Below are 20,091 nucleotides of genomic sequence, written 5' to 3'. Positions count from 1 at the left end.
TTCCTTTATCTTGCATCTCCTTCATCTCTTCTCGTTCTTGGGACATTGATGTCTTAGCTTCCCAATTTGTTGTGTTCATCCTTTTGAAGATAGTCAGAGAAGAAGTTTGGTCCAGGTGATTTGCTTTGCTATTAAATGAAGATTCATTTTGTGTGGTATTCGAATCCTCATCACTGTTGATGCTTGACGGGTTGTCGGCGGGGCTTTCCCTCTGCTTGTTTTGAGAGTTGTTTCTTTCTTGCCCAATTTCTTGTGATTCGGGGTTTTCTCGAGAGTATTCTTCTTTGATGACAGTGTAGTGTTTTTTTGTGCTCCTTCCCACCATGTAGATGTGTGATTATTTTTTCTAGCATTTTTCTGAGAGGCTTTTGGGCAATTCCTCTGTTTCTGGGCACCTGCAGTAAAATTTTCCAATTGCATTTCCAATGGCTTTTAGTGAAAAAAATTTCCAGAAATACAAAGATAGATTTGGCAATCTCACCCAAACTAATGCTAAAATTATGATTGTTATGGAAAGAAGACACACTTAACCCATCATTAATTTATTATATAATATTCATATTTACTATATAATATTCATATTGCTTTTTTCCATCCTACTTCTTGCGGGGGAAGGAGATTGGGTATAACTGGATTTGGTAGAGCTACTTCTTATTATGGAAGGAGATGGCGTATAGAGCGGTGTTTACCAAATTTAAGGCAGTTGTAAAAAATTTTAAGAAATTAATATCTGCAGTAGTGGTCACATAATACAACTCACGAATTTCAAAAACTAATATTATACAGACGGTAAATAAAAGAATTAAATAACAGTGACAAAGAGACACATTATATAAGTCAACCTTCCCCAATTCCTACGCTTGACCATGTAAAAGAGAACTGATGATTGATTCGATTATTTTTGGAAAATGTTATGCACTCCGCCCAATTTATGTTCAGCGGGTTGCAATTATCTCCGTACAATCACCAAGTTATGTATGGCCAGACATGTCCGTGGTGAGATGGAAAGGCCGATGGCAAATGCAGGACGTTTCAATAATCACTAGGAAATACTAATGATATGAAAAAAATAGAGAAGAACCTCTTTAAGTCTTTGCCACGTACATTAATCATCCACTGTCAGGTATTCATTGCACTGCAATCATAAAATATTCAAACGGAAAAACTAGGCTAGAAGTGCTACAATGTGTAGGCATTTAGAAATTGTAATACGTGAAAATGATCATACTGCAATTCGTAATATATTTCACCGGAAGAATTAGGATATCAGGCAAACAACGTGTTAGAAAATTAGAAATCGTATATCTGAAAATGCTCGGACTGCAATTCATAAGACATTTACCCCGAAAAGCCAGGATATTAGATAAACAATATGTAGAACATTAGAAATTGTATTCTCTGAAACCGATAGGACTTTAAAAACATCAGGTAAGAAAAAATTAAATTGCTGGTGTCTACGAAATCCTAGCTGTGATCTACCTGTATAGGCAAAGAAAATAGATACAGTAAACTATTCGAACCCATGGTTTCTTTATTGTTCTTTAATATGATTTTCTGCCATCCCCACACCCGCCGGACTGTGGACTGTCCATGAAACGGTCGTGTTGTTCATCCATGTTCCATAATACACCTGAATAATCCATGTAAGTGTCATCATCGTAGAAGGGGTTTGGGGAAGCTACCATATAGGAAGATGGCGGTGTTTGTGCATTTTGAGTGGCCCCATCTGCAAAGAACTCAGAAGATAGCAGAGTTGAAAGCGGACCCAGTGAAAAATTGTATGGTAACCAATAGTTATTTTATTTTTCGAAATCTTCCTCTAAAGCTGGGCCGGGTTGCCCATCGGCATTGACTTGAAAAGGACCGGGAATTTCTCCATGGAATCCGTAATCATAATTTTCTTCAGTAATCGGAATTGCCTGCGACGGAATCTCGTCTTGCAAACATGGGGTTGTGTTTGTCTGAGGAATTATCTCATCACTGCTTTCCCTTGTAATGCTGGTTGAAGGCTCTGCACTGTCTAGGTCATAAGCTCTTGGAGATAATGCTGTCACGCAGTAAGAACCCGTTGAACTGTCTAGGTTGTCTGCCTCAATGCCGCTGCTGCCACTCTCAGCTTGTACATTCTTTCTTTTCTTGATAACTGTTCTCCAATAATTCTTGATTTCGTTGTCCGTCCTTCCAGGTAAACTCTGTGCAATGCGAGACCACCTGAACATTTTGAATTAGCACATATTTATAAGAGAGATGATCATCATTAACTTCCACAACATTTATATGGTAGATTACACCACTAAGTTGTATGGTCAGAATTGACAAATACATAGAATTTCTTAACATTTTACTTTATTTGAGAAGTACGAACAGTCCTCTTAGATCACCAGAATTTTGTAGTAAAAAAAGAAGAAGTGAGAAGCGCTCTCAGATCACCATTTTATTTTTATTTAAGAAGCAGGAGCAGCCCTCTTATATCACGATAATTTGGTAGAAAAAAGTGAGACACTTTTTAGACCATTACTTTATTTTTATTTAAGAAGCAGGAGCAGTCTTTTTAGATCACCATAATTTTGTAGGAAAAAAGTGAGAAGCACTCTCAAATCACCATTTTATTTTTATTTAAAAATTAGGAGCAGTTCTTTTAGATCATCATAATCTCGTAAAAAGAAATGAGAGAAAAGCTCTCAATGTTCTCATCACTTTAATTTTGTAAAAAAAATGAGAAGAACTATGGGATCACCATAGTTTTTCAGAAGAGAAATATTTTAAAAATTAAATCAAATATAAATATAATATTAACTATCTGAAAAGAATTGCAATAAAGAAAAAATAAATTAATTACCAAATACCAATATGATCATTCATTTTATGAGTACATACTTGTTCCCCAAAAGGTCATGGAGTTTGACAATCAAATGCTCCTCTTCGGGAGTGATCTTGCCGCGTTTGAGATCAGGCCGGAGATAGTTAACCCACCGTAGTCTGCAGCTTTTTCCTGTTCTCTTGAGACCTGCACAATATATACATTTCAGGTACTGCCTGGACCCATAAGCAAATCTGCACAACGAATTAATGTTCGTGTTTTCTGCAAATGGTCATTATATCACATAAAAGCATTTCATCAAAACCTTCACCAACAAATTGCCCTGTGCTCCATGCAATAATAAGAACCCAGGACACAGAAAACACTAGAAATTTGTACTGCAGACGTTAACCAATCACAGATTTATGTAGTCACATAGTTTTATTCATACATACCAGCTGCTTTGGCCAGAAATCTCCAGCTGCCATCCCCGTGTAAACTTATATACCTAATCAGCTCCATATCCTCTTGCATGGTCCAGGGACCCTGCTCCATATCCTCTTGCATGGTCCAGGGACCCTTCCTGGTCTGGGTTTGCTCCTCATATTCACTCGCAGAAGCCAACGAAGAAGTACTCTCCTCCATTAAGTTAGCCCACAAGTATGTAGCTTCCTCAAATTCTAATCACAATGCTCTTTTTCCCCTTTTTTCCTACAACGCCGCCTCTTATTTGGAGATGGGACTTGTTTTTCCTAATGTATTATCCAAATTTATTAGCAATTTTTTTAAAATTTGGAGTTGAACATCGATCAGGGAAGAAAACTCAAGCTATCATCGTTGTAAAGGTGGAATACACGATATATTCAAATAGAGTTTAAGTTGATGAAACTCTACTCTTGAATGTATCCTGAAGCAATGTAAGAAAACTCAAACTATCATTCCAAATTATATTTCACACTGGGAATTTGGATAAGGTGCATCTGTGTATAGCTAACAACGAATGCAACCCAGTAAGCCGGGCCCTATCGAATTTACAGGTGACCATCTTGACGCCATTTATAGGCATCTGGATTCTGTACAGGGTGCCCAGCAGGGAAATTTAGAGACAGACGGACAGAGTAAAGGAGATGGAAAGATCTGCCTTGGACCACAGGTATCACAACTAAAAATAGGAGTTTTAATAATTCTTAATGCACGTGAATGACCATTTCCAGTAACATGGTTATGACATTAAAAATTCTCCAGGCACGTGGAATTTCCATATGCAGCCCCACTTAATTAACCTTTTGCAACCGGCGTTTCAGCGTTGGATTGGAAAAACGCAAGCGTGGCCAAAGACCACGTCATAGTATTTAGATTTAGAAAGCCGAGGTACGGCATGAAACAGCCATGGAAAATCTGGTTCAACAATGGCCTTTGGAATTCCTAACCATCGTAATCATGGAATTAAATTATTGAAATCTAAAAACAGGCCGCTACGTGGTTTCAAATGGTAGGGTGGAATATACATTAATTCCGTCCGTGTTTTGTTAGGTTCAATATCACAGCTAAGATGATATCGACGACCTGCCACGTGGATCGGGGGTGTTTTGTTTCCCGTAAAGTGGGGTTCATTGGGACGCTTGAAAAAAGGGTTTATTCCCCAGAGAATGGTGGCTCAGACACGCGTCAGTTGATACGACAAAATGAACTGATTTAGGATTGTCTTCAGGATCCTGGTTAACTAACAGTGATGTCTCTAAACGTTTAGCCATCTTTTTCGCTTTGGAATAAATGCTCATTTCGCGTAATTGTTTTCAAATTGGATTAGGAAGCGGATAAAGTCGGAATATTTATTTGTGAGATTAGTTTTGATGATAAGTGGGAGCGGTCGTTGTTTCATTTTTATTTATTAAGCTTAAATTTATTATTAAACTTAAATTTATTATTAAATAAGTGTAATTAATTAAATAAGTGTAATATGTAGTGTTTTTATTTAACATTTGTTATATACCGGATAATTTTAAATAATAATAATTTTATTGATATATAATAAATATATATTTAAATTAAATATATTTTGTCAGACCAGGTAGTAACTCCATAAGGCAGAAATAATTTGACTGTATTATTCCATCAGGTAGGTCCTCGTTATATACATGAGGGAGAGACTCTTTAGTTCATCTCCCGATGACTGTTCATATTTCTTATTTATCTATTTACAATAATTCACCCAATCACAAGGATTAGGTGTCAACATTCCCCCTCTTAATCTGAAGGGATGTTGGTGAGTCCAAGCATCATTCTGAATCGTTCAAGCTTTTCCCTTCCAAGTGCTTTGGTGAAGATGTCTGCAATTTGCTCATTTGTGGAACAATGACGGAGATGGATTGTTTTGGCCTCAACATGATGTCGAATCAGATGATATTTAGTATTGATGTGCTTCGTTCAATCATGGAACTTTGGGTTCTTGGCCAACTTTATTGCAGAGATATTGTCAATCATGAGTGGAGTTGATTGTACTTGTTTTACCTGCAAATCTTCAAGAATTTTCCTGAGCCACACAATTTCTTTTGTTGCTTCAGCTGCTGCCACGTATTCTACTTCTGTTGTGGAATCTGCTGGAACTGATTGTTTGCGTGATCTCCAGGAGACAGCTCCTAATCCAAGACTCATAGCATATCCTGAAGTTGATACCCCAGTTTCTTTGTCTCCATCGAAGTCTAAATCAAAGTATCCAATCAAACTGAAGTCATCCACCTGTGTATACTTGATTTCAAAGTCTTGAGTTCCCTTCAAGTACCTTAGAACTCTTTTTGCAGCAGACCAATGTCCCTCACAAGGCTTTTGCATAAACCTGGAGAGGATTCCAACAGCAAACGAAATGTCTGGTCTGGTAGTAGTTAAGTAGTTGAGACTTCCTACAAGCTGACTATACTTTGTTGCATCCTCAAATTATTTTCCTTCAATAGATGTGAACTTTAAGTTTTGTTCCATTGGAGTAGCAAGAGGATTGCACTTTGTCGTGCCAAACCTGTTCAACAGATCTCCAATGTATTTCTTTTGAGAAAGAAATATGGACTTTGGATGTTGGGTTACTTCAATGCCAAGATAGTAATGAACATAGCCCAAATCAGTCATTTCAAAACTTTTCCCCAATTCCTTCTTTATGGATGCAATGTAGCTTTCATTGTTCGCTGTCATCAAAAGATCATCTACATATACCACAAGATATACAACTGTTTTGCCAACTTTCTTAACAAATAAAGTTGCATCATCAAGATCAAAATGTTTGAAATTGAGTTTCAGAAGATGCTCAATTAGTTTTTCATACCAAGCTCACGGTGCTTGTTTGAAGCCATACAAGGACTTCACAAGTTTGCATACTTTATGTTCATGTCCTTTCACAGCAAATCCTTCAGGTTGGGACATAAAAACATTCTCTTTTAGATCTCCATTCAAGAAAGCAGTTTTTACATCCATTTGATGGACTTTCCAACCATTCTGAGCTACTAGTGCAAAGAGTGTCTGGATGGTACATTTTGCTGTGGGGGAAAAAGTCTCCTCATAATCGACCCTTTCCTTCTATGCAAAACCTTTTGCCACAAGCTTAGCTTTGTGCTTGTCAAGTGAGCCATCAGCTTTATACTTGTTCTTGTAGACCCACTTGCAGCCAATTGGTTTGGTTCCAAATGGAGGATCAACCAGCTTCCAAGTGTTGTTCTTTATGAGGGCATCAAACTCCTTTTGCATCGTTTCTTTCCATTCATCATGAGAAGCAGCTTCTTTGAAGGAAGTTGGTTCAAAATCTGTAGACAAGTTCAATTCACAATCATAAGAAACATCCATATCAACAGGTGAATTAGAGTCATCTACATCACCTCCATTTTGCCAGTTTGAATTTTTGGTTCCTGTCTTTCCAACTTCATCAGGATGAACACTTTCAAGTGTGTTTGTCAGCCACTTTGGGGGACCTTCCTCAGATGGTCCAGGCTGCTCTGTTGATTGAGTTGGGACTGAATCAAGATTGAATCTCCCAATTCTATCAATTACATCACTTAAAGCATCATCCATTGTTGGAGTTTCATGTGGGGGAGAGTGTTCTTCAGAAAAAGATTCCACATGTTGATCTAGTATAGGAATCCCCCCTTCAAGATGTGGAATCTAATTATCAAATTCTTGAAATGATTTTTCTTTTGCGAATCTATCCAAGCGATCAAGTTGCCGCTCAACAACATTGTCAGTTTTGGATGATTCAAGGAAAATTACATCTCTATATACAACAAACTTCTTATTTACTTCATCATAGAGACGTATGCTTTGGAGGTGTTTGAATATCCCAAAAATATACACTTACGACTTCTAGCACCAAGTTTGTTTCTATGTACCTTTGGTATCAAGGCATAACAAGTGGAACCAAAAACCCTGAGATGCTTTACCGAAGGAACATGTCCATACCACATTTCATAAGGAGTCTTGTTTCTAATAGCATTAGATGGACATCTATTCTTTATATATGCAGCACATAGAACAACATCAACCCAAAACATTATCTTTACATTCTTGAAAAAGAGCATGGATCATACCATATTTAAGATTGTCCTATTCATTCTTTCAGCTACACCATTCTGTTGGGGATTATAAGGCACAATTGTTTGATGTTTGATCCCATGTTGGCGAAGATAGTTTTCAAATTCATTTGATGTGTATTCTTTTCCATTATTAGTGCGAATAGACCCAATATGAGATTGTGCATCATTTTCAATCCATTTATGAAAATTCTTGAATGTTTGAAAAACATGAAATTTTTTCTTCAATAAATAAACCCAGAACATTCTGGTGTAGTCATCAATAAATGTCATGATATATTTATTTCCATTTGCAGAAGGAACAAGCATTGGACCACATAAATATGAATGAATGAGTTCAAGTTTTCTATGTGCCCTTGAATGTGAATCATGAAAAGACTGTTTTCTATGCTTTCCTAGAATGCAAGCATCACATTGCTTAAGTTTCCTAGGAATTGTAGGCAAACCAGCGACACCATTTTTCTTCAACAAGCGAAGATTGTCATAGTTCAAAAGTCCAAATCTAGCATGCCATAATAAACTTGATGGAAGTGTACCTTCTTCAAGATGAGAATTGTATGAGAAATGTTGTGCATGAGCAGAGGTTCCTTGTAGCTTGATAAGCCTTTCTTCTTCTATTCCCCTCATGACAAGTGAGTGGTCAGATGCTTTTCTTACCTCAAGCTTGCCATCAAACATATGAATGGAGTGACCTTGCTGGCAGATGTGGACTAAGGACAACAAGTTTCTCTTGAGCTGTGGGAGATATAGAACATGATGCAGAAGAAAGTCTGGAAGACCAGGCAGTTTAAGCCTGATTGTGCCAAGCCCTGATGGCTTGATTTTTGATTGATCTGTAAAGTATACTACTCCATCAACATTGTCAGTGAAATCTTCAAAAAAATCTTTTCTATGAGTCATGTGGCAGGTTGCTCCTGAATCAAGCAACCAATCATTTTTCCAAGAAGCAAGTGAAGCATTAAATAAATCTTCATTTACTCCAATGTTACATTATGCCACAACATGGTGAGCGGATTCAGGTGCTTTACCTTTGGTTGTATCATCAGTTTTACCTTTCTGTTGGTTTCTTTTCTACTCAATTTTGTCCCATGGTAGCTTGCATGTAGAGGCATCATGTGATCCATTTCTTTTGCAGTGAATATAGTGCAAATCTGCGTTTTCTCCTTGAGAATGTCTGCCCCCCTACCTCTAAAATATCTTCCTCTTCCTCTTCGTCCACCTCTTCCTCTTGTAGAATCTTGAGCAGGATGATTTTCTTTATGAGCAAGGCACATAGTCTCTTCAGAAGATTTAGGGGTTGTCTTCTTTCCAAAAGCTTTCTCTCTTTCAACAAACTTTTTCATAAGAGAGTCAAAGGTTATATCTTTGAGATTTCCATTTGCTTGTAATGACTCAAGATAATTTGAGTAAGTAGGATAAAGTGCCTTGAGAAAAGCGATAAGAGTAATATCCAATTCAACCTTAGTGGATTTGATATCATGCATTATAGACTTTACTTCAGATTCAAGAGCAAGAGGACCATTATTTTGTAGTTCAAGAGTGAAGAGTTTAATCATGAGTTGAACAACTTCAAGTGCAGAATGTGAGTCATAGAGTTCTTTCAGCTTTTGTAAGGCTTCAAAGGCAGTTGAATATGACGAAATATGGCGACTCACCTCTTCATTTACAGATGCAGCGATCAATGCATAAGCTTTGTTGTTCTTGTCTTCCCAAATGACGAGCTCTTTGTCTGAGGTAGGCTGTACTGGTTCATTGTCTCCTTCTTCAACACACACTCCTTTCCACAGCTCATTGAAAATGAGGGTGTGTTTTATCATCTGGGACCATTCAGGATAGTTCTCCTTGCCAGTGAGAACTATTCCCACCATAGATATGATTGAATGCATACTGTAGCAAATAAAATTTCTACTGCAAAACTTTTACTCTTAATGGAAAAAAATATAGTTCTGATGTGACTGGACAGAAAACTCAAATGTCAATTCACATTCATCTGCACAACATTAAAGTATATAATATGGTAGTATACTAAGTCCAAAAAAAATAACCCTCAACAGCATAAAGCACTGCGTCCACTAAAGTCCGAAGAACTTAGTCCAGACGTATTTGGACTCTCAATATCACAAGTTAACATATATGAAGAAATGGCCTACTACCTTTTCTTGTTTGATTTAGAACCAATAAGTATATAAACCCCACAACGATTGTCAGAACGGGCGCTTAAATATTTGTATGTCCACGTTTCGAATAGCCAATTTTAAAAACTAGTTTTTGTTTGTTCGAACTGTACAATGATTTAATATATCAAACCAGCTAGAAGGCGGAATATAATGCAAGGCTCACCTCGACCGTGTATTTGGATGGCACTTATTTCAAACGTTATATCAGTGGGTAATAAATGAATGCAATGGTAGCTTTAGAAACGAGACTAACGATGCGACCACACAACGATTGCATTCCTGAGCAGATAGGGTTTACCCTAGCCATGGTGGCCGCCGCCGCCTCTGTTCAAAGAATCTTTGTTTGCTGATACAGTGATGGAGTCGAAAGCGAGGTATTCGCTTTAGGTCCCGTGTTGGAGTGGAAGGCTTAAGGCCGGAGGCATACGCATATCAAGCATCGACATTGATAATGAAATGCGGGTCTTCTGAAGGCAGCTCGGGCACCAGCAAGTTCGCCACTAGTACTCCTACAAGAGATTATTACAGACCTTGACATATGCGCCATTCCTACTCCTTTGCTGAAGCTACCAAATTTACTACAAACAAATGCAAATGAAACATTGATGGGAATATCTGATTGAATAGGGGGGTTCACTAAATGGGACGTGAGCCGAGAACTTGCAACCGCACTATGTAGGGGAATCAGAGACTCTACGCATAAAGAAAAGCAACGTCGGAGGATAGGTATGTCTCAGGCCAATTAAAAAGCAGGTTACTGACACCAACATATACCAAGTAGCGCTTTGTATGAAATTATTATAGAGAGCCAGAGAGTGCAGGTAATGCAACGTTCAGACCTGGCAGCGACTGTGGAGGGGGCAGGACTTTATATATGGAATATGGCAGATAGAGGGCGCAGCTAATTGTATGGAGGAGCAGCGCAGGTATATGAGAGCATACAAGGGAGTTACGAGGGACAAGAGCTAAAAAGGAGCTGGCTCTGATACCACTTGTTGGGATCACGATTGTCGTTACACCAAAACCCGCAGGTGTTAGTAAACGGACGCATCGCCAGAGTTAACGGATCCTTGAGAGGCGGTTAGTCCATGTCACGAAACACACAGGGAGTGCTGGATTATCCAATGCCCAACAATCTCCCCCCCAGCGCGAGCCGGGTGTGCTCTGATACCATGTCAAGCCAGACAGTAACTCCATAAGGCAGAAATAATTTGACTATATTATTCCATCAGGTAGGTCCTCATTATATACATGAGGGAGACATTGTTTAGTTCGTCTCTCATTGACTGTTCATATTTCCTATTTATCTATTTACAATAATTCACCCAATCACAAGGATTAGGTGTCAACATATTTTAATATAATTTTAAATTAATATAATAAAAGTTTTTTCTAGAAAATCAAAATAAAATATTTCTAAAATATTTTGATTTTGAAATGAGTTTAGTTTTTGGGCAAATGGTATTGATAAACCATAGCACTGGTTTATGGTATTGTAACAAACTCTATTTATAAGTTAATAATATCAATGATAAAATAGAGGTAAATATCCATGGTTAAGAATCTTGTTATAGTGTAAGTATTAGGTTTTGATTTAAAACATGTTATAAAATTAAATTAAAATAAAATATTTATAAAGTATTTGGATTTTGAAATGAGTTATGGTTTTTTGGGCCTGTGGTATTGATAAGCCATGGTGTTGGGTAATGGTATTGTAAAAAAGTCTAAATTATTATGACACTTAAAATATTTTTAGATTTTTTAATTTTCAAAATATTTAGTTTAATATTTTCTTTTTTCAAAATTTTAATAAAATTTATAGAAACTGTTTAAAAATTACAAACTAATTGAAAGTCAAAACTTTTTTTTTCCTTACCAAAATAAACCATATAAACACATATAAAAATATATAATTTCGATTTTTTAGAATGTTTTCATGATTAATTACATAATCACTCTTTTTGGTTGATGTTTCCACAAAGATGAAAAATCCCATCTATCCACATGTTTAATAATAAGAAGTTAGTTAAAGAAAATTTATCATTAACCGATTATGATTAATTTCCAAAAAAATATGGAAAATAATTAAAATCCAAATATTTATAAATAAAATTTAAATTTTTTTTATATATTTTATATTAGTATCATCCAAAATTATTATATTTAGTATTATACATAATCTCCAAATATTCTCGCCAAGTCTCACTAGCATAATTAGTTTGGGTCTTGTGAGCAAGGTGACCTAGGATTAAAACTCATGAGGTGGTTGATGTGCTAGGGAGGGGACACATGCTAAAAATCCAGGTGACTTCGATGGACTAGATGTCCTTATTTTTCAATACAATTCTTTCGGCAAATCACATTTCAATTTTTTAATAAAATATTTAAATTGAATGTTTAATAAAATAGTGTTAATAAAGGTCTTGGATACACGCTAATCGGTTCTATTAAGGCACTCCTCGACGTGAAGTCACTAGTACACTCCTTGAAGTGAAGTGATCGGTTCACTTCCCCACCTTGATCGAGGTGATGGCCCTGATGGAGGTGATATATCACATCACCGCTGCACTCCTTGATGTGAAATCACTAGTTCAATTCCCCACCCAACTGGGGGTGATATATTGGACATGATAGAAGATGTAGTTTTGCCAAACTTAAAAAAACAAAATAATAAAGCTATTAAAAAATGATTTTCAAATATTATTTAAATTCTTACTCTAACTATATAAATTATTATACCACTGCATAATAAATAAATAATAAAAGAAAAATTAAAAAAAAATTAAAAATTTAAAAAATATAACTAAATTAATTTACTAAATATATAAAAAAATTGATTAATTATCTCATATATAAATAAAAATGAATAAAAAATAAAAATACATTAACAAACCAATAAATTATATGTGTGTGTATGGGAGAATAATTGATCACTCATTTATAAGTAAGTAGAAATATAAATTATGAAAAATGGAGAGAGAGGAGGGGAAAATATAACGAAGAGATAAAGGAGAATGAGAGAGACAGATCTAACAATCACTAATTTTCCACTCATTATCTATATTCACCTTATTATTTTTCAATTTTGAAAGTTTCTCTCAACTTGGGGATAGAAATGGTCAATCCTAACAATAACTCGCACTCTTCCACAAAATTATTATATAGATAAACAGACAAAATATCCTACTATTTTATAGTTATATATAAAATTTTATTATATATAATAATATAAATGATTTTTTCTAATCTAAATATTATTATATATCCATATATTCCTATTATAATAAAATTATTATATATTATATTGTTATATATTAAATTATATAATTATTAAATATCCTTATATTTATATGATTTTCGTTTAGAAGAAAAAAAAGGTTAAGTCAAAGAATATAGGCATATAATTTTGGGTTGTGACATAATTTTAATTTTTTATTAATATTATCAAAATTAAATTAGTTTTTTTATTTTTAAATAAAATTTAAAATTATTATTATTAATTTAAATATTAAGAAATAAGTAATGAAAGTTTTTGAAGATCTCTTAATAAAAATAAAAATGAAAATATGCTTTATTATGAACCATTAAAAAGAAAGTATAATCCTTTATGGACATCGAGAGAATAGGCTGGCCCAAAATCTAGAACAATCTCGTAAAATTGAAAGTATGTCCTCTTATAAACTAATATAGGGTCCTATCGGCTCTTATCCCTCATCCAATATTAAAGGGCCATTTCATGTGGAATTATTATTATTAAGTGCCATTCGTGGATTTTTTTTTTAAATAACATGATGAGTCAATGATCATTCACAGAGTCATTATCAATAATTACTCTCAAGGTCAGTTAACTATTAAATTAGGATAAACTTTATTAGTGTAAAAATAATAATAGAATAAAATAATATAAAGTAAAAATAAAAGTTTAATTATTTTACGTTTTTGGTAATGATTTTTTTGCATGGTTTGGAATGCATTTTTAAGGCATAAATAAATTCAATGTCTTGAAAAGTTTGCACCTAGTCTTTACAAATTTAACAATTTAAATCTCATATTCTAAAAATGTCTGGCTAGATTTTGAAAAAAAAATATTGGAAAATATATCAGTGAAAAGGGAAAATTGTAGAATATTTAGAAGATACTTAAAAATAGGAAATTTAACTATTTTTTTTTTTTTTTTTTTTTTGCTAAAATCTAATGATACAATCTCTAGTGAAATTTGGGTGGGTGCATAGAGATGATGGCCTCAATTGTGGAAATGGGTGTTAGAAATAAGGACAATACTGAAGGAGGAGGTGAATGAGTATTGTAGTAATTTTAAATTTTTCTTTCACTGTTGAAGATTACGATGACACAAATAAATACATCAACAACAATTCATATCAACATCACAAGAATAAATACAAACTATCACACATGAATTCTTCAATTTTTTCTTCAATTTACTTCACAAAGGAAAGCTTCTACTTGTTATTACAAAGTTTTCTCACTACAACCAGAAGGAAGTTACTACTCCCTAATTTATCAGCTACAACTGAAAGGAACAACAACCCCTAGTTTATCAGTTAACACTAAAAGGAGCTACAACCCCTAGTTTATCAACTACCACTAAAACAAGCTTCAACCCATAACTATTTATCAGCTACTACTGGAAAGAGCTACAACCCTAGATCTACAAACTACCACTTGTTTGATTTCAATGAATCATATTTCATGCAATTTCAAACTCAAATCATGAAAGCTACTTCCTTACATAACCAAATAAGTATTTATCATTAATCACTCACCGAAAATACCATAAAATCACCTTCAACAATCTCTGACTGATCAATACACCATACACACAACCAGCATCAATCCATAACCAACACACCAACATACATCTTGTGAATTTGATTATCCTTATAAATATTTTAGGATTAATATTTTTAGTTCTTGAACTCTAGTTATCATGCACTTAAATTCCACTAATCAAAGGTTTTGATCTCATTAAATTCTTGTTTCTCTACTTTTGGAATGTCCTCTTGATGTGCAAAACAAGTCTTCATTATCTGATCGATTGTCTCAGTGAGTAAAACTGAGTTTAACGGTCATTTTCCACCATTCTAGTGTTTTACAAGTTATAACAGTGTTTTCTTATAAAATTAGTTCACTCCAAATTTAGAAACTTTGCTAAACCCGCTTCTAAAGTTGTTCATTTCGCCATCCTAGCTTCTAATTTGTTCATGACTTTGTTTTTAAACTTTATGCACTACTTGTTTGGTTGTAAACCTCTAATTATGGTGTAATCAACAAATTCACAAGTTGTAGACCCATTCACACATCATATAGGCTCGAACACTTTTCTCTAGAACCAAAGGGCTTATCAACTGTCTATTCATCCTTCTACACCCTTGTTCCATACAACCGTAGATAACCACATATTGGTCCAAACTTTATCTCCTCACATTTATTTCTCAACAAAAGCTTAGTTTCACTCCTTCAATAACCTTTGAGGTCATTTCATCGAAGGTGTTTCCTCCAACGAGATTTCTTCTGAGGTCTTTTCCTCCAAGGTTATGTGTCTCATTGGACCACACCACTCACACTTGGACCAATAATATTTCCACTGCGATGACCTTTCTACCACTTCATCTTGGAGCTAATACCTCAAGCTTTATTTCTCATACCTTTCCGCTTGCGCATTCTCAAAAAAGCTTCTAAGGAGTTTGTTCTGGGGTGATGTTTCCTTGCCACAATGATTCCACTTGAGTCTGCTAATTGTTTTCCACCTCTCAAAGGATGCCACATGTCAATTGTTGAGTGGTTCCATGTGACACCCATTTTTGGCCCACTTGGACACCCAAAAATATCAAATTTGCATGCCACATGTCACACTCAGATTGGGCCATTTCATGCTAACTTCAGGTTGCTACTATGTCTCCTTCGACCAATAAAACACACCATTCTTCCTTATTCAATTTGTCCATGTGGCCAAATCCATGTCTCTGGGATGACAGGAAGAGGGTTCTCGAGCCTTAGTTTTTCATCAAATTCTTCAACAATTGTTGCCCTTCTTTCGATTACTTGCCTATGTTAATTGCTACAAATCTCAAGCTATAAATCTTGGTGAGAAATCAAGCTATATCTAGGAGAAATACCCAAGGGGTTTCTTCTGAGATTTTTGTCTCAAGACTGATAGTTTGACTGGAACTATGCCTATTCTCCAACTCCTGACATACTTTTGTTGCGCCACCAATACCATTTAACTGCCACGGTTTTACGTGGACCTCCCAAATCTTGTTTCATGGAAAATGGGGAGGAGGTCTCGCCGAGATACCATCAATATTTGATCACTTTTTTTGACATTACCACCCAATGCGGGGCTCCCACAGTAGTTAAGCCACTAGTGGCTTGGGCCCTCACAATTATGTTGATGGATTTAAGGGGACAAGTGGTGCACATTTTCTATCGAACTTGGATAGGGTTTAATTGTCGTTCTCTGCCACCTACTTCACTAGTTGCTTTGCCATGTTTTGGTAAATTCCAAACGAGCGCCAACTAGAAAACCATCACCAAATTTAACTCTACATTATTGGACCCTTGGCAATATTTTTTGATCTAGGAGGTCATTTGAAAACTTCTATATACCACTAGAAAGATATTTTAGAGCTCTATCCTTCTCAGTAGTTTAAAATAGTCCTTCAGATGATCTGTTATACCAAAATTGGCTCCAAGGTCTCTACACCTTGACCATGTTTTTCTTTTCCATACTTTGAGTTGACCCTATTCCTTGATCATTCTACTTGCAACCAATTTTTCCTTTGCCATCAATGACAACATATTTATAACAATGGGGCCATAAGGATTTTGCACACATAAGAACATGTTCGTGTTCCTCGACATCTTGACTTGGAAAATCCTGAGTTACCAAACAAAACACCAATAAGGTTTCTAGCTCGCCATGGCTCAGGAACACACACACATTCCTAGGAATGCGCACACACTCTAGGAACATGCACATTGTTTTGATAATATTTTTTTATTTATGTGCTCGTGGAACCATTTTCTACTATATTAGGACCGTGTGACACATTTTTGGCAGAAATTGAGAAAAAATCTTGATTTATGAATAACATTGAGCACCAAATGAACATCATACCTCGTCTTTGGAGACCAAGTAAGTTTTCTAATATTTTTATTTTTTATTTTTTATTTTTTTAATTTCATTTAAAATTGGAAAAAAAAGAAACACCCAAAATACACACAATCATTGTATTAAATTACATGGAAATTGGTTAATATGGAATATAATCAAAATCCAAACCCACCATCACTTGACTAAAATTTAAAACAACCAAACCTAAACCAAGAACCAAGAAATCCAAATAGTGAAAGCGATGCATCCTTAACTACATTAAGATCACTGATATAAGATATTAAAAACACCAACAAGTCATGATGATTATCTCTTGCAGGTCATTAAACTCAATTCCACCATCAATCCCTAATGCCCAAAGCCAGTTAACCAATATTTTTTATTATAGGGCTAGAATGTCTAAACACTATAGAACCAATCTAAATAAAAACTAAATTAGAGGTGTCAACATTATTAAAAAAAGTTGTTTTCTTTGTTTGTTGGCTCAAGAGAGAACCAAACTTTACTAGTCAACAAAAAATCCGTTTTTATGGATTAGTGCACCTACCAAACATTTCTAGGCAATTGGATGGATAAGCGGTTTTTTGTATTCAATAAACCTCCATGCAATAATTAGGAGGTACCTCTATACTTCTTGAGGAAGTTGTAGCTGGAGTTTCGGCTGGGAATCCATGTCAACTACTTTGACATGGGACAATTCCAAGGGCCAGGTTGTGGCTTTATGCAAGATAGACAAAGATCCTAGATGCAACATGCACTAAGTCCTCTTCCACCTAAATGAAGGCCTAACCTGCTACCCAATACCTTCTACGGTTAAAATGAAAAATTGGGAAACACTTTTTGGAGTGTAGGGGGGAATTGTGTTGTCTTTTCTAAGTTTGTTGGTTGAGAAAAATATCAGAAAACTTTATCGTCTGGGAGTTCAAATAATTTCTCATATGAGAGTTTTATTATGTTTCGTTCAAGAGTTTGGTGAGGCTCAGTTAATCTCAAGTTAAAAAAATCTCAGATGAGAGTTTGATAATTTCTCAACCGAGAAGTTTAGTGAAAACAATTCTTGGGGACAAAATCTCCTTTGAGAGTTTAGATTCTAATTAAAACTGTCAGGCAAAATTTTGCATGGTATGAAAAAAAGAAAGAGAAAGCTTGTCTATTGTTTCTCTTGCAACAAGAACTGGCCCACAAAAGAAACTTGTCAAGTGCTCTTGCATTTCTACCACAACAAGAACTGGCCTGTGAAAGCAACTTGCCAAGCACCCTTGGATTTCTCCCACAATAGTAATTGGCCCGCAAAAGTGGCCCATCGTTTCCATTTCCCTTGCGACAAAGCATTCATCATATGTAAGTGAATTTTTTTCTAGGCTTAGGGTTCAATGATTCAAGAAACTCATCATGTGTCTTTTCCCTACTCTGCCTATCTATTATTGTTGTAATATTAATACTGTATAGTTGATTGGGTACATTATAACCCTCATTTTCGTCATGATTTGGTAGAAAGAACTCATACTTCTTCCCATCCCTCTTAATAATTTCTATTGATTCTTGTCCATGCTCCATATGAAATGATAGAATTGTTGAATGCATGTGAAAATAATCCAATACTTTGAGTTGAAAAATTGGTCATATCTCCCAATGGTAGATTTTTTATTCTTTCATGAGTAACCTAAGCTCATGTACTATTACATACAATTAGCATCCATTCATCCATAGAAATTCAATTAATAAGAAAACTCCATGTACTATCCTACAAGGGGAAAAACATACATTGAGGCTGCTAAAATATAGCTGGTAATTAAAATGAGTCTTGATAAATTCCTTGAAATACCTTTAGTTAAAAAAATTGAAATTGTATGAAGTCCCTTCAAGACTCTCCAATGATGTTTGGCATCTCTCTATCAAGTATTAAAGCAAAGTTTATATGTAATGTTTGGGAAATCTTTAATTTGAGTTCACTATCCCCAATAGGCCTTAACATTTGGAAAAAACTAGGCAGCTGTAATTTTTCTATGCAGTTGTAATTTTTCTAGTAAGTAGTCATCATCTAGAGAAAATTGGGAGCATGGGTCTAAGCACTAAATTTCTAGTAGGAAAACATAATAGTGAGTTTCTGAAGAATCTTTTTAACTTCAATATTTGTTGCATATGTTATGAGATGTAAGAAACTAATGTTTTTACTATATAGATGTAAATAAATGAGGGTGGCCAGCGAAGTACATGACTTAAATCTTTGCTATGTTAGCTAAGTATGCATCCTTTGTATGTATATCATTATATTGAATATATGATAAACAAGAGAGCACATATATTGTGGTATAATGTTACAAGTAGCACAAATCTCTTTCATTCTTCTTGTACATATTATCCATGTACTAGTCTAATTATTAAGTTTGTAACTTGTATGACTCAAAATATTTTGTTGTTCTGGACCCATATTTCTTAAGAGGGTTAGAAGCATAGGTTACCCTCAATTCCATTTCCTAACAGATAGGTTGTGAAATCATTTGAAATAGCCTGCAAATTTACATCCATAAATTACTCAGTTTTATCATTTTTCTTACTAGTAGAATTTGGCAGAATTATGGAATACACATAATGGAATCCATGTTGAAAACAACCACTCAATTATTAGTTTGTTAATATAAATAATCTCATCATTACTTTAATGTTAGAAAATTTACGCGAAAACGATATTAAGATCAACAAGTTATAAATGTGAGGCTCCAAGGTTAGCACTAACTATATACAATAATAATGTGGATAGCTCCTATATAGTCACCTATAGCATACCCGCCTTTTTGTTGCACAAAAAATTGTACTAGATGCATAGTTCACAAAAAATCAAGGACGAGGGAGGTTTCCTAAACAACTCGACCTCTATGCTTCTCTATAACCATCCATCTCTCTTCCCAAGTCCATGAATTACTCTTTTATTGCTAGTTATGGTCATTTTCATATTTGAATCTTAGTCTCAAACATGAGAATTCAACTTCTAGAATTTCAATAATGCTTGTATATGAGAATGGTGTGATTGAATGAGTGAATAGGAGTTAGGATGGTAAGAGTGTGCACAATAGTGGAGGATATTTGAATTTCCAATTAATATACCTCAATACACTCTTTGGTTAATTTGTAAAACTCTTTTTGTATTCATATTTTTGCCTCATTATATGTTGGTTGGGCTCTATTATTCACCATTCATTATCACCACTATCAGTTTGCATTAAGAAAAATATGAAACTAAGATTTGGTTGTTGCAAACTAGACCCACCCTACCTAAACTATTCCTATTTAGTGTTGTCTCTTGTTTGCTTTATGCAATGGTAAATTTATAGCCTATGTATTATGTTGTCCTGAATTTAAGGAAACAAAGACTTGTTTTTGTATCTATTTCTTTGTATATGTGTAATTAAT

At 34.9% G+C, this 20,091-nt stretch overlaps 1 pseudogene; it reads right to left on the bottom strand.

Moving 5' to 3' along the window:
- Nucleotides 1–1,799: 1,799 nt before the first annotated feature.
- Nucleotides 1,800–20,091, bottom strand: part of LOC149189681 (MYB-like transcription factor EOBII pseudogene) — a 30,863-nt pseudogene continuing 12,571 nt past the window's right edge.

This window comes from Pinus tabuliformis, chromosome 3_1 (genome assembly GCF_031772625.1).
Source record: "Pinus tabuliformis cultivar Carrire ecotype Pingquan chromosome 3_1, CPIR1, whole genome shotgun sequence".
Taxonomy (NCBI): Eukaryota; Viridiplantae; Streptophyta; class Pinopsida; order Pinales; family Pinaceae; genus Pinus; species Pinus tabuliformis.
This window is presented reverse-complemented; position numbering and strand designations above follow the sequence as displayed.